The 24073-nt window shown below is 42.1% G+C and overlaps 1 protein-coding gene across 2 annotated transcripts in view; it reads right to left on the bottom strand.

Annotated features, from left to right (window-relative positions):
• The window catches only part of LOC126229613 (uncharacterized), a 156291-nt gene extending 133771 nt beyond the window's left edge, over positions 1-22520 (bottom strand). Inside the window, exon 1 of one of the 2 annotated variants that reach the window (XM_049942356.1) lies at positions 22455-22520. The gene's annotated coding sequence lies outside the window, so the exon portion shown is untranslated. The remainder of the gene's footprint in view (positions 1-22454) is intronic. The other variant, XM_049942355.1, reaches the window with a different exon arrangement.
• Positions 22521-24073: the final 1553 nt, after the last annotated feature.

Consider the following 24073-nt stretch of genomic DNA (forward strand, 5'->3'; position numbering starts at 1 on the left):
AAGGTGCACGTGCCCGTCGACCTGGGACCGGACCGCAGCGACGCACGGATGCACGCCAAGACCGTAGGATCCTACGCAGTGCCGTAGGGGACCGCACCGCCACTTCCCAGCAAATTAGGGACACTGTTGCTCCTGGGGTATCGGCGAGGACCATTCGCAACCGTCTCCATGAAGCTGGGCTACGGTCCCGCACACCGTTAGACCGTCTTCCGCTCACGCCCCAACATCGTGCAGCCCGCCTCCAGTGGTGTCGCGACAGGCGTGAATGGAGGGACGAATGGAGACGTGTCGTCTTCAGCGATGAGAGTCGCTTCTGCCTTGGTGCCAATGATGGTCGTATGCGTGTTTGGCGCCGTGGAGGTGAGCGCCACAATCAGGACTGCATACGACCGACGCACACAGGGCCAACACCCGGCATCATGGTGTGGGGAGCGATCTCCTACACTGGCCGTACACCACTGGTGATCGTCGAGGGGACACTGAATAGTGCACGGTACATCCAAACCGTCATCGAACCCATCGTTCTACCATTCCTAGACCGGCAAGGGAACTTGCTGTTCCAACAGGACAATGCACGTCCGCATGTATCCCGTGCCACCCAACGTGCTCTAGAAGGTGTAAGTCAACTACCCTGGCCAGCAAGATCTCCGGATCTGTCCCCCATTGAGCATGTTTGGGACTGGATGAAGCGTCGTCTCACGCGGTCTGCACGTCCAGCACGAACGCTGGTCCAACTGAGGCGCCAGGTGGAAATGGCATGGCAAGCCGTTCCACAGGACTACATCCAGCATCTCTACGATCGTCTCCATGGGAGAATAGCAGCCTGCATTGCTGCGAAAGGTGGATATACACTGTACTAGTGGCGACATTGTGCATGCTCTGTTGCCTGTGTCTATGTGCCTGTGGTTCTGTCAGTGTGTTCATGTGATGTATCTGACCCCAGGAATGTGTCAATAAAGTTTCCCCTTCCTGGGACAATGAATTCACGGTGTTCTTATTTCAATTTCCAGGAGTGTATAAATAGGCAGCAACATAATTAAATAGGCTTACACACATACAATAAACTAAAAAAAAGGAGTCTAGATCAAAGACAAACTAGCGGCAAGGTTATGCTGGCAACACTAGAAAACACAAACCACAATTTGCAGCGCGCTCGGCGCAAGCGAGATCAAACATAATACATCAGCTTCTACTTTCTCCATACAGTAGCGAGACATGGCTTTCGTTTGAACGTTAAAAACCATTTCGGTACTTTAGCTACATTTAGTATGCAGTAGTGTAGCACCTTGAACAAACCAAACGTAAAGTAGCCAGCGCCCACACTTTTCACGGTAAACCTGTTAAATTTTGTGCGATACGTTACTTAGAAAGTATCACAGGAAGCATGGCCGATATCGAAAAAACAGCCAGTTCATATCAACCAATGATGCGAAACTATAAGATATGCAAAAAATAATTTTTTTGTGCTGATTAGTTTACTCGGAATCGAATGAGAAGTACAGGGTGACACAGAATAACGGGAATGTTTGAAATGAGCAGTGGCAGCAATGAGCAGGTGTCAGCACTGCGGGTTTGTGACAGCGAGTAAACAGCCCGCCATTTCAGTAATCATGGATCATTGGAACGGACAGCAGCGTGCGTTAGCCATAAAAGTGTTTTATAAAAACAATGATAATTTGGTAGCAGTGCAGAGGGAGTTACGACGTTTTTATAATTTAGGACGTTATGATGCCGTTCCGTCGAAACACGCGATAAAATTTTGAATTAATATTTTGAAGAGACTGGATCTTCCCTCAAGAAAAAACCAACAGGAAGACCAAGAAGTCTGCGTTCTCCAGCGAACATTGATGTTGTACGCATAGATAAGCATAATAGACCCATAAATTCCTCAATTTCAGTTCCTGACATCTTATTTTGTGTTAAATTATTTTTCACAATTTCAATTGTCTCGTCTATCGGGATGTTAGTTTATAAATTCACACTATCAAGGGATACAAACTTCATATCAGCTCTTGTGGGGATGGCTCTGATCTGCTTGATCTGCTCAGTTAGTTGCTTACTATTTTTCACTTTAAATTGCTTTTGGAATCGGAAGTGTTTTTTAATAGGTTTAAGCATTTTTGCGCTATTTTATTGAAAAGACCACCTATATTGTTCACAACAATATTTTGCTGAAAGGACACCCCTATATTGGTATGGGGGGGGGGGGGGGCGCTGTGGGTTTCCAATATTAACATTTGACATCGTCCTACCATTTAACATTGACATTTACTCTGTACATCCCGGGTTCCTTTTCGCTGTTTCTTCATAAATAGTGGAGTTTTCCCGCTTATCGAGCATATGTAATAGAGCATGATTTTACCCATTCTACTTGCAATGAAAAATAATGGCTATTCACCCATTTAGCTAAGTAAAAAATTGCACACCATACTTGATAGTTCTATTCCCTTGCAGCGCCATCTATCTTTATGGAAATCTTGTGTGCTCGTCAATAACTATGCTTTTTCCCTGTAGATGGCCTTAGTGGTTCGAGCTAATTCGCTGAAGGAGTAGATTATGAGATTATGTCGTTACTGTTTTTCCATTTCCTAATGGTTGACATGTCGTTATCAGTATCACCTCAGTCGATATATGGCGGCCTTTATCTTTTTCGGGCAAACTTACGTAGCTAATCGCTGTTTCAACGAATATTTTAGGCCATGAGAATGTAAGTTTGCTGCATTGAGCAGATGATCTGTGATCACAAGATTGTTCATATTTGTTCACATTAGGACAACATAATACAGTATGTTGTGTTGTTCTCTTCCTGACGATTATTTAGGTTACCTTACATCAAGTGACGTCTATTTATTCTATACTTTTAACTTTTGGTTTTATAAATGGTTTTGTATCTCCTTATATATATTAACTTTTAAAGAAAGTATGTATTTTGTGAAATCTGATTCAACTGTCAATTTTCGCGCCTAAACTGAGTCATTCTTGAATATAAGGGTGCATGGAACATTTGTTCATGAGACTATCGTTTGCATAGTATATCTAAAAGTCGTTATCCACATATATGGTTCTTTACATGCGCAACAATTTGTTAATCGTATTATTTAAGTAAGACGATTATTTATCTCGTACTGTAAGTTTTACCTGAACTCCGTCACCTTTGGGTTTGTGCATTCAGTAACATAGTGTAATCTATTGGAAGTAACATAAATGTACCTTTTGGTGCTCTTGTAGTTCATATGTAGAAAGGCAGATAGCCATTGATACCACTATTCGGTTTCGTCATTATGACAAGTAAGTTTTATTTCCTAAATTTGTGTGAATGGATTCATATTTTTAGCGACTTTATCTCTTCTTACAATTTTGACGATCGTAGTTTTGACATATGTATTTAATTTGTTATTATTATCTGACAAACAATGTTCAGACATTTTCACTTGTTGTAATTATTTAAATTGGTATTATCAGTTACCATCACTGTATAATTTTTTGTAATGTGATATATTCCTTATTGCATGTATTTTACATTGCTCTTCTATTTTACATAGAGGGCGCTTATTGCGACGTGGCGCCACCTCATGTTGTCTTGTTGTAGTGTTTACCTATGATGTGTCACTCACGATAGAAATCTGCTAAGGACAGTACTTCTACTTATGGCATGTATCGGTTAGAAAAATAGTATGTTATGACTTTGAATTTTAATTTCAGACATCGATATAGGTTGTAACTTATGTAACTATGTTTTATTGTCAATTTTTTTCTTTTGTTAAAGCAGTTGTTGTTTATGCCTTGTCTCTTATATTTGTTTCAGCACTGATGATGACTGATATCAGTTGAAATCGATATGCAACAATATTAATAAATTATGTTTGTGCGACTGGTTGCTACATTCTTTATAATTTTATATTCCGCAGTCGCTGCACAGAAAGGGATCCTTATGGAGGCAAACCTAGATACTTGTTTTAAATCCCTAACTCTTACCAGGACATATTCGGCTCTTGTTGTGCTTTGGTTCCCAACTTTTACTCTACCATAATTTTGACTTTAGACCGCCATAGCTTGTCAACTGATGTAGATTTTTTTGAGTCGGGTGACGATTGATCCGGTATAGTTTTTGTAATTGTCTTTCGAACCTTCTTGCTAATATAGTGGCAACGGATAAAGCTTTCACAAAACAACAGGGTGACGATTAATTACATATATATGTCTACCTTCATACAAAATTATTACCGATTCAGGCAAGTATGAAACAAGTGACGCGCATAAAAACTGTCAAAAAACATGAAATCCGAATGAAGCTAGATTTTTGAAATTTCATCGCTATTCTGCGTTTTTTTATTTATTTGATTCATCATTTTCGTGCATTCATTTCACGAAAGAACCAATTTTTTACATGCTATGTTTAGCTCGACTTTCAACCATCGCGTCGTATCTCGACAACGGACAAAGATTATTAGATAAAAAAACTTCGCTTTGAATTTATCCATTTATGTACCTTCGTACAAGTTTAAAGTATGCAAGTGGCACACTTCAGAAACATCACAGAAAAACGAGTTTTTTGCACGTAAAATCTAAACGAAGACAGATTTGTTCAAACAGTTAAACTTATCTTCTACCAACATCCAATACACCAGTGGACCAAATTTGAACCATCAGTCTCCCTCCAGTGTGGACTTATTTAAGAGTGACTGCTTTTATACGTAAAATCCGAACAGTGCACATATAAATGGTACCATTAGCTGACCATTAATTTCAACCCTATTAAAATTTTTTGCAAAAGGAATATATCGATTCGTACAATTCACCTGGGCGCCAGCTCCGGTTAGTAGTTCCAACCTTGCTTACTATACTGTAAAATAGTTACACAGACATGTTCGATTGGCTACACAATTGGCCTATGATCCGAGTTAAGGCAAAAACTTTTTACCCTATGTTCCTAGCTCACGTAGGAACCGAGCACGAAGATGTCTCTCACTCCCCTCCCCAAAAACCGCTATTCCGCGAGCTGCCTTTTCATATCTATTTGTTACAGCGCTTCTGCTGGTTATTTTGAAGGAATAAGGGAAGTGCAGTGCATAAGTAAAACAAATAGACTACAAGAAGCTAGTGTGACAATTTATAGGGTAATGGTCCAGCATCCGCAGTCCTCATCACAGATATCAAACTACTTCAGACGCGCGCTGCTAGGATCGTATGGAAGTGCAACAAAGACGCTCGGAGAACTTAAACAGGAATTTTTGGAATAAAACCGACGTAGTTCCCACGAAGTCCAGTATTTGGGGAATACTGCGAGACAATTTTGCAGCCACAACCTTACATCTCACGTAGAGCGAAATTTGGGGTGGATGAACAATGGGGCTAGACTCCGAGAGAAATACACACATCAAAAAAAGTTTTGCATCACCCCGGTTCCCAGAACTCCTGCAGGTATACATTGACTTTGGATATTGTAAGACGTAAATAAACATGCATGAGCAGCGCATATTAGACGGACGGTGTCCGACAGCCGATCAGCTCGTCATTTCACCAGGAAGGAGGTACCCGGCTCGTGTTGTCTGTAGTTCAACCATGCCTAGACTGTCAATACCGCGGTTCGATCGCGTCTGCAAGATTACTTTCTGCTTTTCTGTTACTTCGTTTTTGCTTGTTTACCCTTTACACAAATACTGTCCTAACTATTCCGTCAATTGCTATCTGCATGTCTCCTAAGTTTTCTCATATCCGGACAGAGGGGGGTATTACATACTGGAAATAATCTGAAGCTACATTTTCTCGCTGCCCCTCTCAATACCGGCATCAAAACGGTGCAACATTTTGTTTCTTCCGCTTCCGACGGGAAGTCTTATTTTAGAATAAAAACAGGAAATACGGAATAAGACAGCAGTTTATTCTGATTGCAGTGAATGAAACGTCAACTACTTCTTCTGAGGTCTATATGGTCGCGAATGAAACAGTGACCCGGAAATGTAGAATAAATTTCTTTATTTCACATCTACGGTCACAGACTTCTAGGTTCTCAGACTAACGGGTTCGGCCAGCAATGGTCATATTCAGATCTGTTTCATAAAAAAATATGTCCTACTGTATCGGACCCATAGTGGCATCGTCAAATGCTAAACACAAAATCGGCACCAGAATCGTGATACATACATAAATTATAGTATGTACAAGTGTCAGCTTGTCTACTGACGTCTCATATACAGGGTGGTCCTTTGATCGTGACTGGGCCAAGTATCTTCCGAAATAGGCATCAAACGTAAAAACTACAAAGAACGAAACGCGTCTAGCTTGAAAGGGGAAACCAGATGGCGCTATGGTTGGCCCGCTAGATGGCGCTGCCATAGATCAAACAGATATCAGCTGCGTTTTTTTTAAAATAGGAACCCCCATTTTTTATTAAGTATTCGAGTAGCATGTAAAGAAATATGAATGTTTTAGTTGGGCCACTTTTTTCGCTTTGTGATATATGGCGTTGTAATAGTCACAAACGTATAACTACGTTGTATCACGTAACATTCCGCCAGTGAGGACGGTATTTGCTTCGTGATACATTTCCGTGTTAAAATGGACCATTTACCAATTGCGGAAAAGGTCGATATCGTGTTGATGTATGGCTATTGTGATCAAAATACCCAACGGGCGTGTGCTATGTATGCTGCTCGGTATCCTGGATATCGTGTTGATGTATGGCTATTGTGGTCAAAATACCCAACGGGCGTGTGCTATGTATGCTGCTCGGTATCCTGGACTACATCATCCAAGTGTTCGGACCGTTCGCCGGATAGTTACGTTATTTAAGGAAACAGGAAATGTTCAGCCACATGTGAAACGTTAACCACGATCTGCAACAAATACAGTTCTGCCACTGGGCACAAGAGAAATTACGGGACGATGACTGATTTTTTCCACGCGTTCTATTTAGCGACGAAGCGTAATTCACCAACAGCGGTAACGTAAACCGGCATAGTATGCACTACTGGGCAACGGAAAATCCACGATGGCTGCGACAAGTGGAACATCAGCGACTTTGGCGGGTTAATGTATGGTGCGGCTTTGTGCGAGGAAGGATAAGTGGCCCCCATTTTATCGATGGCAATCTAAATAGTGCAATGTATGCTGATTTCCTGCATAATGTTCTACCGATGTTACTACAAGATGTTTCACTGCATGACAGAATGGCGATGTACTTCCAACATGATGGATGTCCGGCACGTAGCTCGCGTGCTGTTGAAGTGGTATTGAATAGCATCTTTCTGTGGGGAAAGTTGAAGGATATTTGCTATCGTGATCCACCGACAACGTCTCACAACATGCGTCAGCGCATTATCAATGCATGTGCGAACATTACGGACGGCGAACTACTCGCTGTTGAGAGGAATGTCGTTACACGTATTGCTAAACGCATTGAGGTCGACGGACATCATTTTGAGCATTTATTGCATTAATGTGGTATTTACATATAATCACGCTGTAACAGCATGCGTTCTCAGAAATGATAAGTTCAGAAAGGTACATGTATCACATTGGAACAACCGAAATAAAATGTTCAAACGTACCTACGTTCTGTATTTTAATTTAAAAAACCTACCTGTTACCAACTGTTAGTCTAAAATTGTGAGCCATATGTTTGTGACTATTACAGCGCTATCTATCACAAAGCGAAAAAAGTGGTCCAACTAAAAAATTCATATTTCTTTACGTACTACACGAATATGTAATAAAAATGGGGTTTCCTATTTAAGAAAAACGCAGTTGATATCCGTTTGACCTATGGCAGCGCCATCTAGAGGGCCAACCATAGCGTCATTTGGTTTCTCCCTTCAAGCTAGTCAAGTTTCGTTCTTTGTAGTGTTTTCGTTTGACGCTTATTTCGTGAGATATTTGGCCCAGTCACGATCAGTGGACCACCCTGTATATGAGTCGTCAGTAACAAGCTGACACTTGTACATACTATAATTTATGTATGTATCACGATTCTGGTGCCGATTTTGTGTTTAGCATTTGACGATGCCACTATGGGTCCAATACAGTAGGACATATTTTTTTTATGAAACAGATCTGAATATGACCATTGCTGGCCGAACCCGTTAGTCTGAGAACCTAGAAGTCTGTGACCGTAGATGTGAAATAAAGAAATTTATTCTACATTTCCGGGTCACTGTTCCATTCGCGACCATGTCGCAGCCTGAGAGAGAAGTAATGTAGACCTGAAAAGAAGTAATTGACGTTTCATTCACTGCAATCCGAGTAGAAGTTTACGAGCGTTTATTGTTCTTTGAACTACTGTCTTCTTGCGTAGTTCCTGATTTCATTCTAAAATAAGACTTCCCGTCGGAAACAAAATGTCGCACCGCTTCGATGCCGGTATTGAGAGGGGCAGAGAGAAAATGTAGCTTCCCATCATTTCCAGTTTGTAATATGCCCCTCTGTCAGGATATGAGAAAACTTAGGAGACATGCAGGTAGCAATTGACGAAATAGTTAGGACAGAATTTGTGTAAAGGGTAAACAAGCAAAAACGAAGAAGCAAAAAATGGTTCAAATGACTCTGAGCACTATGGGACATAACATCTGAGGTCATCAGTCCCCTAGAACTTAGAACTACTTAAACCTAACTAACCTAAGGACATCACACACATCCACGCCAGAGGCAGGATTCAACTTGCGACCGTAGCGGTCGCGCGGTTACAAACTGAAGCGCCTAGAACCGCTCGGTCACTCCGGGCGGCACGAAGTATCAGAAAAGCAGAAAGGAGATTAGTAACTTGCTTAGACCAGATCTAGGAACGACACAGTAGCGGAATGAGGGGAAGAATTCCCCTACCTAGGAAGGTCAAGTTACGCGGGACTACAAAAGCAAGGAGGACATCAGGAGTGCCGGCCGGTGTGGCCGAGCGGTTCTAGGCGCTACAGTCTGGAACCGCGCTACCGCTACTGTCGCAGGTTCGAATCCTGCCTCGGGAATGGTTGTGTGTGATGTCCTTAGGTTAGTTAGGTTGAAGTAGTTCTAAGGTATAGGGGACTGATGACCTCAGAAGTTAAGTCCCATAGTACTCAGAGCCATTTGAACCATTTGAACATCAGGAGCCTCACACAGGTCATTAGATGTGGTCGAATACATTGAAGTGGGAATATGTCCGATCCGTCTTTTGTAAACAGGTCCACGAACACGTATTGTCGGGGGACGAACTGCGGTGGTATGCAGTGCAAGTTAGCCGAGTTTCAGTGCTGGTGTAACTCGTTGCATTACGTTCATAACGCGAAGACTGCAATCTCTGCATATTACTGGCGTGTTGACAGCCAATAATACGACTGGCTTCAATAAGTAATCAACACATTTTTTCCTCGGCCAATTTCCGTTGAAAAAACGAGAAATTTGTTGTGAGACACCGTGGAATATTTCCATTTCAGCCACTATAGTTCCATGAATTTCCAATAGGTGGTGTCGCTATACGTAGCATTCAAAAATGGCGGCTGTAAGAGAGGTGTGTTCTGAGCAGACAGCTGCCACTGAGTTTCTTTTGGCGGTAAACCAGAACATAACAGATATTCTTAGGTGCTTGCAAAATGTCTACGGAGACCTGCCAATGAACAAAAGTACGGTGAACCGTTGGGCGCGCAACAAGGTCACGCAAATGTGTTCGATTTCTCTCATTTCGAGTAGATAGAGGAAACAAAACGCAGTCCATGAAGGGGTTATTCTGCTTGATGTTTTCCCTCATGGTGCAACGAGCAATTTGAAGCGTATTATGCTACCCTTAGGAAATTGAAGAAACGACTTTAGCGTGTTCGTCGCCATAAATACTTCACCACCACAACGCAAGACCTCACATAACTCAGCGTACCCGCAATACCCGCAAGGAGCCCACAAAACTTCATTGGACTGCAGTTCCTCAACCACCCCACAGCTCAGATCTCGCACCTCCGACTTCCATTTGTTAGGACCAATGAAGGACGCAAAGTATTTTAGAAATACGAAGTCAGAAAAAATTGTGAAGAAGAAGAAACTTTTTTTGTTAGGTACTTCACATGGTAAAAATGTTGGCCAACTGTTGCAGGATGAACTAGGGTCAGGTTATCAGGTCACAAGTTTTTTTAAACCTAGTACAAGTTTGGGTCAGGTGACAGAGGATGTAGGTTCACTTTGCAAAGACCTCACAAAGGAAGACACCGTGGTAACAGTGAGTGGGGCGGGGAACAGTATTGACAGGGACCCTGATTATTCAGCTGTGGGTGACCTGGTACAGATAGCTTCAGCAACGAGACATACTGGTGTTGGGTTTTGAATCTGTTCTGAGACGCCATGACCGGCCTCATTTAAACTCTTCTGCTATCAGAGTTAATTTAGAGGTAGAATGGCTGCTTGGATCAGGTATTGGGTCTCATATCGTTGTGGTTCCTGTTGACTCTATCAGCAGATGGGACTATACTAGACATGGCCTTCACCTCAACAGGAAAGGAAAGAAAAACTGCCTGGGCTAATAGCAAATAACGTAAGGGGGGGGGGGGGGGGAGGGCGCATTATCACAAGTGGTAAAGTACCGGTGGTTCTAAGTGAAAGAACAACAGTTTTTTAGGGTAGGGAGGGCATAATCAAAACACGTTCAAAGACAGGCTGAAAATGACATTCACAATGATAAAACAGGCAGCCAGATAGGAAATTTTAGTGTACCCAGTTCATGCAAACAGTTCCTGATTCAAACTGGAGATATTCGAAACTTAACAGTAAAATTAGGTTAATACAATTGTAATTCATCCAGTGCACAAAATCAGTTATCTTTTTTGCGTCAGAATATCCGAGAACTAAGGAGTGAGCTTAATTAGTTGCTTACTTGTGTTGAAGAATTTACAGTTGAGCAAACCAACTGATATAATCTGCCTCTCTGAACATCATGTGACCACTAGTATACATATGTTAAATGTTACAGGATTCAGGTTAACTTCTGTACAGAAAATATGGAGAAAGGAGGAGTTGCCACATTTGTCAGAAACTGTTTTAATTTCAAGAACATGATATTAATGAATTTTGCATCACTTAGAAGCTTGTGCAACAGAAGTAGTATTCCATAATAAGTCCTTTATAATAGTAAGTATATTCAGAGCATTTCCAGCAAACTTTTAACATCTTCATAAAAAAGTCTGGAAGGTCTGTTGTCCCACCTCACAGTAAGAAACAAGAAACTAGTGGTTGCTGGTGATTTTAATGTGGATTTATTGAAAAGCACCATCAGTGAACAATTTTTGAAATCATTAGCACTGTCATTCTATTTAATTCCTACTGCGAAGTTTGCAACTAAAGTATGTAAGTGTTCTGAGACTGCTCTTGATAATAACTTTGCAGATAACTCTAGGAATAAATGTCATATCACATAACCAACAGTAAATCTGATTATGACATGCAGTATCTTGTGTTGAATGTTGAAACTTGTCAGGATAAAAATCTATTAAAACTGAGTGCCAGAGGGTAATAAATCAATAAACAATTGAGAATTTTAGGAGATTGCTCAAAGACATGAACTCTACAGATGTTTACAGTACTTCTGACTCAGATGGAAAATACAAAGCATTCATTAATAAAGTTATTTCATGTTTTGGAAATTGTTTCACGCTAAAGGTAACTCAAATCAAACGGAAGTATAAAAATAAACTATGTATTACAAAAGGAATAAAGATATCATCTGGGAAAAAAAGGAGACTGTATCTACTGTCTAGGAATAGCTCTGACGTTAGCACTGTAATGCATTACAAAGAATACTGCAAAATATTGAAGTAGGTAATCCAGAAATCTAAGCAGCTTTATTATGAGAAAAAGATAATTACATCGGCAGGAAAATAAAAAATAGATGGGATATAGTGAAGACAGAGACTGGTGAGGCAGAAAAGGAAGAGGAACAAATAGCTGTAAAAATAAATGAGACATTGGTAACAAGTGCATGTTGTGTTGCAAACCTCTTAAACAAGTACTTTGTGTCTGTTACTGACTACTTGAGGTTATCAGTTTCACTACACGGTGCAATAGACTATCTGAGACCAGTCTTTTCATATAACTTCAGTAAAATGGAAATGACACTCATGTCTCTCAGAGAAGTAGCGTCCATTATAAAACCTTTAAAAGCAAAGTATTCTAGTGCGTATGATAACATATCAATGAAGTTAATCAAAGAATGCTCATGCGAGTTGAGTTCTGTCGTAAGCTATTTGTGTATTCAGTCTCTTATCAGCGGGACATTTCCAGACTGGTTAAAATATACTGCAGTTAAGCCTCTTTACAAGAGGGGTGATATAGAATACCATCAAACTACCGACCAATTTCAGTTTTGCCGCTTTTTTAAAAAATATTTGAAAATGTTGTGTTCAAGGGTCTCCTTACGCATCTAACTGCAAATTGTCCAAATCGCAGTTTAGGTTCCTTAAGGGTTCCGATATAGTGGCTATTTACACTTACAGTGAGAATGTACTTAATTCATTAGATAATAAATTAGAGGCTACTGGCATTTTCTGTGCCCTGTCAAACGCCGTTGACTGAGTAACGGCGTTCTCTTAGGTAAATTAGAATATTACGGTGTCACCGGCAATGCTGCGAAATGGTTCGAGCGTTACCTAACTAACAACAAACAAAGGGTGTTGTTGCGAAATACCTGTGCAGTAAGCAGTAAATATTTAAAAAAAATGGTTCAAATGGCTCTGAGCACTATGGGACTTAACATCTATGGTCATCAGTCCCCTAGAACTTAGAACTACTTAAACCTAACTAACCTAAGGACAGCACACAACACCCAGTCATCACGAGGCAGAGAAAATCCCTGACCCCGCCGGGAATCGAACCCGGGAACCCGGGCGTGGGAAGCGAGAACGCTACCGCACGACCACGAGCTGCGGACAATAAATATTCATCTGATTGGGAATTAATTACGTGTAGCGTTTCGTAAGGTTCCGTCTTGTGACTGTTGATTTTTCTTAATGACCTCTCGTCTGTTATATTGCCAGATGCTAAGTTTGTTTTGTTTGCAGATGACACAAACATTGCAGTAAGTAGCAAGTTAAGTACAGATTTAGAAACGGCTGGTAATCAAATTTTCACTGACATTAGTAAATGGTTTAAAGCTAATTCACTGTCATTAAACTACGAAAATACCCACTATATGCAGTTCAGAACCTGTAAGAGATTTCTTTCCAGACATGTATAACATATGAAGATATGCAGCTCGAAGACTTGGCCAGTGTTAAATTTCTGGGATTACAACTCAATAATAAACTCAGTTGGGAAGGGCACACCACAGAATTGCTTAAGCGCCTAAACAAATCTGTATTTGCAGCGAGGATTATGTCAGATGTAGGAGATTAAAATATAAAAAAACTTGCATAGTTTGCTTACTTTCATTCTGTTGTGTAATACGGGATCATATTCTGGGATAGCTCGTCAAACCGTGTGAAAGCTTTCAGCGTGCAAAAACGTGTAATGAGACTTATTTGTGGTGTATTCAAGGACATCATGTAAAAACCTGTTCAAGGAACCTTGTGTTCTAACCACTGCTTCTCAGTATATTTATGCTTCAATGAAATTTGTTGCAAATAATGTTTCTCTTTCCAACCAATAGCTCAATACTTAGTATCAATACTAGGAATAAGAACAATCTGCATAAAGACCTAAAATCACTTACCTTGGTCCAAAAAGGGGTCCAATATTCAGGAACACACATTTTGAATAAATTGCCAGCAACCATTAAAAACTTGGTTTCAGATAAAGCACAGTTTAAGCAGAGCTTGAAAGATTTTGCGATAGGCACTCCTTCTACTCTCTAGATGAGTATGTTAGCAGAGACTGTTAGGACAGCTTAAGTAAAAATGTCTGTTAGATTTCAGTTTTGACAGCACTTGGTCACAACAGTCAAGATTAGTTATTTTGTGTATAATAAAGTTGTTAAATGTGGGTAACTATGTATCATTCTGACAGTGTATTAATTCTATAAATATCAGCAGTTCCAATGTACTGTAACGTAATCACCTATTTTTACAGTCTCCTGACAAATGATCAAGGTAAAGTATTACATTCAAATGTTTTATGTTTTTTATATTATACTTTCTTACTTGTTCTACACCCACGAGACTCGTCTCATTTTTGAATCTATGGAACGAAAACTGAATCTAATCTAATCTAATGTAATTCCGCGTGAAGCGGTACGTGGATGGTGAGGAAGTATTGATGCAGCAAGACGTTGGCTCCGACGTGGAACAGTAGAGTGGTACTACGCGAGCTTACAGGACCTCCAACTGAGGTGGTGTAAGGCGGTCGCACTGAACGGAGGTTATGTTGAAAAATGAGGTTTTGTAGACAAAAGTGTGGGATTAATATTGGTATCCTCAATAAAACCAGTCTGCTTTCAGAAAAACAAAAATGTGTTGAAATATTTATTCAACGCCCTTCGTAGAGTTAACGAGTCAGGTTCGAAAAGGATGTCGTTCGTTTCAAGGCCACTGGCGTGATGTACAAGATATGAAACATGGAACAAGCGTTCAGTAATTTCGGACACGAACCTGCAGTGGGTAGACAGCACAACACGGCAGAACACACAAGCTATGTGCCTACGTAGAAATGTTGTAGATATCAGATATATTTCTTGGTAAAATTTACATTTAATTAAACAGAGGTTAAGAAAGCAAATTATAATTCAAAATTGGTGTGAAATATACAGGGTGACAATTACTGAACTACATGAAATAAAATCTTCTGAACGGTTTGCGTTTGGACGTTCAAACTGCTCGTTTGGCCGCGGGGCATGATAGGAATTAGTATGCGGCTGTGAACTTGACGACCCACAACAGTCGCTGCGACGAGTTTCTATATCTGAAGATAGTCTACACTACCTGTAATCAGTCATCGAAAATATAGCAAAAAAGTCGTGACCTAGACGGTGCTATTTAGAGAGTTGGAATACACAAATTATTGTGGTATCGCCACTACATCGTAATACTGTATTTTACTATTTTTATACTATCATTGTTGTTATTGAAAGACAATCGTTAGATGTAGAACCGACTGTAATATCTGAAAATGAGGGGCGTGGAAAGACAGAAAAACTGTTTGTTGTAGCAGCCTTCGTGTACTGGTATTGTACATTTGAATACATGACCGTTTTAGAATTTTACACAGGTCGATTGTAGCAAGCCAGTAGTGGGGAGGAAGCGAAACTGTTTACGGAAACGAGTTATCCATCTCGTGTTCTAAACTCTAGACCCCCCCCCCCCCCACACACACAGTAAGTGACTGAAATTAATCCAAAGATATAATTGAAAGAAAATCAGCCCTCGCTCACTATTTTTAACAAATTAACCTGGTTTCGACACTGCTAGGAGTGTCTTCCTCAGAATTTAAATCAAAGAATGGTCTGTATTCTATAACATGGTCACAGAATTATGACTAAAATCGTATGATAGAATATAAGTACGGAATCGTCGTGAAAGACTGGCAGTATTTATATGTCATTTATAAAATAATAAATATGCCAAAAGGGCATTAGTCACAAAGAAATTTAAGATAAAGAAAATGTGATGGCGAGCCACTAATGGCTGCTCGTTACTTGCGTGATGCAGTGCCAGTAGGCCTATAGGCTACTGTAAACCGTACAATGTCGGATCAAGCCGCGAAGAGCAACAGTCTGTGCAATATATGTTTCGCGTTACTGTGTTTAGTTACGTATGCCACTCCGAACGAATGTTATTTTAAAAGAACTGACTAACATGGAACGTTCTCGCTTGTGTTACTACAACAGTGGTTGCGTATTAAAATAAGAGATGCAGATCGGTACACAGACACAGAAGGCAATAGTCCAGCGAGGTACGCACGAGAACTTCAGTAAGGTTTGGAAGATTGGAAGATAGGAGTCGAGTTAATGGCGGAAGTAAAGCTGTGAGGAAGGGTCCAGGGTCATTCTTCGATAGCTCGGTTAGTAGCGCACTTGCCCGCGGAAGACGAAGTCCAAGGTTCGAGCCTCGATCTAACAGGATATCAAATGCTTTTCGGAAGTCAAGAAACGCGGCTTCAACTTGGGCGCTCTGGACCTTTGTGGACAAAAAGAGCGAGATAAAATTCACAAAATCTCTGTTTTAGGGAATCCATGTCGCTTCCTATAGATATTTTCATTTTCCAGAAAGTTTCTGATACGTAGCGTAAAATGGGTTCCAGAAAGCAACAGTAGAGTGACGTCAAAGATGTAGTTTTATAATTATGTTACTCTGTCCGACTACCGTTCTTGAAAATTACGCAAAATGACCTAGGAGAAGAGTCAGAGCCTACTGTAGGTTTGGCATTAGACGCATCAAGTCAGTCGATATCGCGATAACAACCATCACTTAGCCTGTCTCCCGATATCTTACATTCTTCCGAAGAGCACGTAACGTCAAAAGAGTTATCTCTGACAAGAACGACCGGATACTCGTGTACAGATATCGCTTTGTGTGGCAGGTACAATTCACTATTCCTACAAACTACTTAGCTCATACTAAGCATCTTCATAGGTTCCTCAATTTACGCAGTATGCGACAGGTCGTTCTTAGGTTTCGTTGATCGACGCTCGATAAACAACGGTTCGGATGCCATAGATTTGTGTTTTCGCTAAAAATAAACGCCGTTTGGATTTAGTTGTCAGCTACGCTTTAACAGTGACCGGCGTTTGACGCTGGATAAACCACGGTTCGGGTGCCATAGATTCTTGTTTTGGCTAGAAACATACGCCGTTTGGATTTAGTTGTCAGCTGCGATTTAGCAGTGACTGGCGTTTGTAAAAGTGAAAAAAACACAAATACAACGGCCAGCATGTTTGAGACTCGTGTAGTGGTTAGCTTATTGTAAATTTAAGACATGCTCCCAGCGAAAGTACACCATCAAATCTGTCAGCGTAAGGGAGATAAGGCAACGGATTGTAGATGGATCGGAACAAACAGTTGCACGCTCCTCGGTACGAATATCTGGAGCGAAGCCTGTGATTAACCTAAGTAACTACCGAGTTGCTCGAAAAAGTTAATGTGCCGATAAGGTGGACCAGAAATAGCGTACCTTGCTCACTGATGACTGTCACACAGTACAAGAAACTGGCACGAAATATCACTACAAGGGAGCAATTCGTACGATTTGACCGTGCTGAAAGAAATCTGATGCAATGAAAAATGTCCAAATAATGGATGCAGTTTCGGAAACATTGCTTATGTTATTGTCATTCTGTTGGTCTTTTTCATCTTCCTTATTCACTTTCGTTACGGTGTAAAGTCAAGCGAAGGCGCACCAGTCGGGAACGAAAGAGAAGAGAAGGGCATGAAAAGAAGTCAGCCAATCGCACACTGACCTCACCTCCCTCCAGGAAGACAACGCGACAGCGGCGGCCCCTATGCGAAGAGGACCTCAGCGCTACGACCGACTGCCGACGGCCCGTTTCTATCGCAGCTTCAAGATTACTCGGTTCAGTAGTGGCTTCAAGACTACTGATTTGGATAGAAGCGTCAATGCTAGATCACTTCGCTTGTACTCTCTATGAAGCACAGACTTAAGATAGTTGACACTGAAGAAGACTGATTATTTTGTATGCCGCCCTTTGCTTGCGACGCATATGTGTAATCGACAAAGTTAAGTGTTATAATTTTGTTCTTGTAATAAAACTCATTAATACGATTTGCTTGGTTGTTTGTCTAGCGAACCTAGTATGCAGGCTTCGTAGACACACCAACTTTGGTCAAATCTTTGAGCGGAGCGAAAACAAAGACAGTCTAGACGTTACACAACAGATTTTTGTCTCATTTTTCATAGTCAGACCAAGGGTAGGAAAGCCCGCCCGGTTAGCCGAGCGGTCTAGCGCACGGCTTTCCGGAGTGGGAAGGAGCGCCTGGTCCCCGGCACGAATCAGCCCGGCGGACTTGTCGATATCCGGTGAGCCGGCCAGTCTGTGGATGGTTTTAGGCGGTTTTCCATCTGCCTCGGCGAATTCAGGCTGGTTCCCCGTATTCCGCCACAGCTACACTATCTCGGCCATTGCTGCGCAAACAAGTTCTCCACGAATGCGTACGCCACCATTACTCTATCACGCAAACATAGGGGTTACACTCGTCTAGTGCCGGCCGTTGTGGCCGAGCGGTTCTAGGCGCTTCACTCTGGAACAGCGCGATCGCAACGGTCGCAGGTTCGAATCCTGCCTCGGGCATGGATGTGTGTGATGTCCTTAGGTTAGTTAGGTTTAAGTAGTTCTAAGTTCTAGGGGACTGATGACATCAGATGTTAAGTCCCATAGTGCTCAGAGCCATTTGAACCATTTGAACCATTTGAACTCGTCGTGTGAGACGTTCCCTCGGGGGGGGGGGGGGGGGGGGCATCGGGGGCCGAACCGCTCAATAACCCTGGGTTCGGTGTGGGGCGGCGGCGGAGCAGTGAAGTAGACTGCGGTAGTCGTCGTGGGGTTGTGGACCACTGCGGCTGTGGTGGGGATGGAGCCTCTTCGTCGTTTGTAGGTTCCCGGTTAACATACAATACAATACAATACAAGGGTAGGTAATGGTCAAATTGACCCACATGAGGTCTAGATATTTAATTGCTTGAAAGTAACGAGTAATTAACAAAACAGCTAGTGAGTTGACAGAAGACTTAAATATTTCACGAAAAACGGCTACTGCCTGTGTAAATGAAGTGTCAGAAAGTTCATCTCTTTAAAGTCTAGTTATTTTTAGTGCGAAAGTTACATGAGGTTGATAGTTAGGGCTCAAAATTGCTTCCTTAGAATCAAGCACTAAATTAAGGATATTTTGAAAACAGAAGAAGCTAGGAACACAGATGATGCACGAAAAAGTCTCTTCAAGGCGTAGCTACTTTACTTGGAAAAAGTTTTATTCTTGTGATAATTTTAAAATGGTTTTCTTCGAACCAGCTACTAAATTTAGGACATATCGGGAGCAGTGGACACCAGGAAGAGAAGCGAGATATGAAAAAGTTTATCTTTTCATTCTTTCCTTTCTGAAAAAAACTGAAAAAAGCGATCTAGTATTTTGTGACGTGATTTGTCTGAAAGCAAGAATTAAAATAGATCAGACAAACATTTGACGCTGATTTAAATGATGCTCGGAATCATATACAGAAAATGACGGACCGTTCAATGTTTAACTTAAAATCTTAGAATTTTAAACAGCAGTGGAGGATATTTGTCTAGAAGGCTATACAGGAATTTCGGAAATTCCCGTTTTAAAGTTATAGGACTTGTATACGGGAGTGCGTATATAACATTTTGTTCTGGAACCCAAGTCCGGAAACATACCGTTTCCGTGTTACAACCATTTGAAAACAAGTTGGTTGCGTGACCACTTTTACAAGTAACTGATTAGGCGTGACCCAGTACATTATTTGTTTTACAATTCCACTAATCGACAGCCGAAGTAATTACTCGTATGCTCGTTGACGTGTTTTCTTCAACGCGATGCAGAACGGCCTCTTCCAATTCGCGTGTGCGTCGTCTCTTTGTAGCACCACAGTCGCGGCCGCTGACGCTGAAGGCACCCCTAATTGTGACGGAAGGATATGCGATGGAGTCGGACGTTGAGGAGAACTATCTTGGGAAAGGCGACGAGCATCTCTTCCATTACGGTGATCTTCGCCATTCAGAAGGATCATGTCGATGTATTCTGCAAACGTGCACTCAACCACGTTGCCCTAACACTCACGTACAGACTCGTGAATGAACAGGGTCAGAGAGGTAGGACAGACGTTAAATGAAATCAGTCGATCCGATGTAAACACCCTCCCTATCCACCCCCCCCTCCCTGCCCCCAACATGACTACCCTATTGCATACCTACCCAGCAAACATGTTTTTAACCGGCCGGAGCACGGAAACTGAACGTTTCGGACGTGTGTTCCTCTTCAAAATATTATGTACTGACTTCAAGTCCTACAAGTTTGTAACGGGAATTTCCTAACATCCTATGTAGACCGTACATTTTTCTGCCATGTGGTGTTGACATATTTTTATTATCTATGCCTCTATTCCACTTTAAACGTTAAACTTTAAATTTTCTATCAACACTTCACCTGCTGTTCGTAATTTCAACCATCATTCAAAGGCGTGTTACATGTTTCTCTAAACTATTTTATTTCTGATTTTTGCACGGTTCACTTGACAAAGCATTTGATCTTTTTTCAAACCTATTTTGTTTAGTTGAATACGTCGGCTCTGAACTTAATCCCTGATAACAATCGTAATAACTTTCACGACCTTAGACCACGAGTTTCGCGAGTTCACTTGTAATCTGTTCCAGATTGGGAACCGCTGTCCACCATCTCAATGGGATTTAAGTAACAAGAATTCTACTGTGTTTCACCCAGAAGGAAACGAAAGATGCAAAAACAAAAATTCGAGAGACCACGTTGAATAAGTACGAGTAGTTTAGTACACAACGAGCGAGTACCCACTGACGACACAGTGTCTATCAGCGAATATCACCGTTGGACCACAGCAAGCGAATACAGGAAAACTTGTACAAGTTTTTCGCTTTGTCTAATGAGCGGCAGTTCTCTTTAACTGTAGATAAATGCAAGATAACCTCCACAACAAGCAAGAAGAAAGCGATTGCATGCGATTACGATATTAGCAGTGAGTATCTGTAGCACATAACTCACGAATACAGTAGCTTAGAAACCCCTCATTCGAATCTTTGTGCTGCTCATCAGTACCTATGAAATAAACAGAGAATGTCCAAAGAAAACATGTGCCTGTCGTAGCTGCCGGTTTAGTAGAGCGCTAATCAAACTCTGGTGGAGGCATTGCCCAGCACGGGGATGCTTACCACCAAAATTACGAGAGAGCAAGTTCCAACAAGAGACAAGCTACGTAATACGAGGGTAAGTCAATTATTATCGGCAAAGTAGTTAAAAAATTTCATTGTAATGAAATAGGAAACTTACAAGAACATTATGTTTCGACATAGTCTCCTTGCGTTTCAACGCATTTGGTCCATCGTTGTACAAGCTTCCTGATGCCCTCATAAAAGGAGGTTCTCGGTTGAGTTGCGAGCCAGGAATGCACCGCTTCTTTCACTGTTTCGTCCGAGGCAAATCGACGGCCCCTTAATGACTGTTGAAGTGGACCAAACAAGTGATAGAAGGGGCAAGATCGGGACTATATGGAGGACGATCCAGTACTTCAAATTTGAGTTTCTGGATCGTTTCAACAGCATGCGGACGGGTAATTTTGTGCAACAACACAACACCTTTTGACAGCAATCGTCGGCGTTCACTTCAAATTACAGTCTTTAGCCTGGCAGTAAGCATCTCACTATAACGTACACTGTTTATTGTTGCGCCCCTTTCCCCATAATGTTCCAGTACTGGACCTTGTGCGTCCCAAAAAACCGTAAGCATCAGTTATCTTGCGGACGGTTGGGCCTTGAACTTTTTCTTGCACGGCGAATTTGGATGTTTCCATTCCATACTCTGCCGTTTACTCTCCGGCTCGTAGTGATGGATCCATGTTTCGTCACCAGTAATGATTCTGTCTAAGAAGTTGTCCCCTTCGTTACCATAACGATCCAAATGTTTTTTGCAGATGCCCAAGCGTGTTTGTTTATGCAACTGTGTGAGTTGTTTTGGGACCCATCTCGCACAAACTTTATGAAACCCAAGTCTGTTGTGGATGATTTCGTAGGCAGAAGCATGACTAATTTGCAGACGATGTGCCACTTCGTCAATAGTTAATTGTCTGTCTAAGAGAATCATTTCACGTGAACGCTCAATGGTTCCTTCATTTGTGGAGGTAAGCAGTCGTCCGGCTCCTTCATCGTGCATAACACTTGTGCGACCATTTCGGAATTTCTCAATCCATTCGTAGACACTCCGTTGTAGCAAAACACTGTTCCCGTACTGTACCGATAGTCTTCGGCCCCTGATACGCCTTCCGACCACAAAACACGGATCACCGAACGTTGCTCTTCTTTGGTGCAAATAGACAGTGGAGCAGCCATGATTAACAGCACGGCAGCGATAACGAAAATCACATAGCAGCTTGAAAATTGCAAAAGTATAACAACAAATAAAAAAAGCATGCGTCATCAACGTAAAACGACATTACTACAAAAATATAACAAAATTGCGGATAATAATTGACTTAGCGTCGTACTTCCTCTGACATACATCTCGCGAAATGACCACCACGGGAAGAATCAGACAACTGCAGCTCATACAGCAGCTGACAGACAGTCGATATTATTACGCACCATTCCTAGACAGCGCGGCAAATGGGGGAGAAACAATGATGTTGCGAAGTGTACCCTCCGCAACTGGCTTAAGGAGTACATGTAGATCCTGTATTGTCTGTACCTTCAGATGTGCTCTTCGAAAATAGAGATAGTAAGGGTTCGATGTGGATAAGTGAGGGGTAGGCGAAGCTTGTGACGAAATTAAGCAACAGTGGTACGGTGTAGAGAAGGCGGGACGCACCTGTAAGAGTTGCTGCAGAGGTGTACAGGTGTACAGCTGTCGTGAGCGGTCGCTGGCGACTCGTCAGATGGACTGATAAAACCGCGGGCCGGCGTGACCGCGATATCTTACGCCAGATAAGCTCGCATTTTACGTCATGACACGCAGGTCGTGCGGGGCTGTGACAACCGCTGCGGATTACAAAATTTGAAAATAACCCGCGGGCAGGACTGTAGTTCCGCAGCGCTTATCTGGGAGGAAGCAGCTACGGCGTGTCGACGTATTAATAGCTGTCGACCTATTCCAATATTAATTTCCTTATCATTTTTTTCGGAATAGGTAATGTACACTACTGGCCATTAAAATTGCTACACCAATAAGAAATGCAGATGATAAACGGGTATTCATTGGACAAATATACTATACTAGAACTGACATGTGATTACATTTTCACGCAATTTGGGTGAACAGATCCTGAGAAATCAGTACCCAGAACAACCACCTCTGGCCGTAATAACGGCGTTGATACGTCTGGGCATTGAGTCAAACAGAGCTTGGATGGTGTGTACAGGTACAGCTGCCCATGCAGCTTCAACACGATACCACAGCTCATCAAGAGTAGTGACTGGCGTATTGTGACGAGCCAGTTGCTCGGCCACCATTGACCAGACGTTTTCAATTGGTGAGAGATCTGGAGAATGTGCTGGCCAGGGCAGCAGTTGAACATTTTCTATATCCAGAAAGGCCAGTACAGGACCTGCAACATGCGGTCGTGCATTATCCTGCTGAAATGTAGGGTTTCGCAGGGATCGAATGAAGGGTAGAGCCACGGGTCGTAACACATCTGGAATGTAACGTCCACTGTTCAAAGTGCCGTCAATGCGAACAAGAGGTGACGGAGACGTGTAACCAATGGCACCCCATACCATCACGCCAGGTGATACGCCAGTATGGCGATGACGAATACACACTTCCAATGTGCGTTCACCGCGATGTCGCCAAACACGGATGCGACCATCATGATGCTGTAAACAGAACCTGGATTCATCCGAAAAAATGACGTTTTGCGATTCGTGTACCCAGATTCGTCGTTGAGTACACCATCGCAGGCGCTCCTGTCTGTGATGCAGCGTCAAGGGTAACCGCAGCCATGGTCTCCGAGCTGATAGTCCATGCTGCTGCGAACGTCGTCGAATTGTTGGTGCAGATGGTTGTTGCCTTGCAAACGTCCCCATCTGTTGACTCAGGGATCGAGACGTGGCTGCACGATCCGTTACAGCCATGCGAATAAGATGTTTGTCATCTCGACTGCTAGTGACACGAAGCCGTTGGGATCCAGCACGGCGTCCCGTATCACACTCCTGAATCCACCGATTCCATATTCTGCTAACAGTCATAGGATCTCGAACAACGTGAGCAACAATGTCGCGATACGATAAACCACAATCGCGATAGGCTACAATCGGACCTTCATCAAAGTCGGAAACGTGATGGTACGCATTTCTCCTCCTTACACGAGGCATCACAACAACGTTTCACCAGGCAACGCCAGTCAACCGCTGTTTGTGTATGAGAAATCGGTTGGAAACTTTCATCATGTCAGCACGTTGTAGGCGTCTCCACCGGCGCCAACCTTGTGT

Source organism: Schistocerca nitens, unplaced genomic scaffold (assembly GCF_023898315.1).
Source record: "Schistocerca nitens isolate TAMUIC-IGC-003100 unplaced genomic scaffold, iqSchNite1.1 HiC_scaffold_376, whole genome shotgun sequence".
In the NCBI taxonomy this organism is placed as follows: domain Eukaryota; kingdom Metazoa; phylum Arthropoda; class Insecta; order Orthoptera; family Acrididae; genus Schistocerca; species Schistocerca nitens.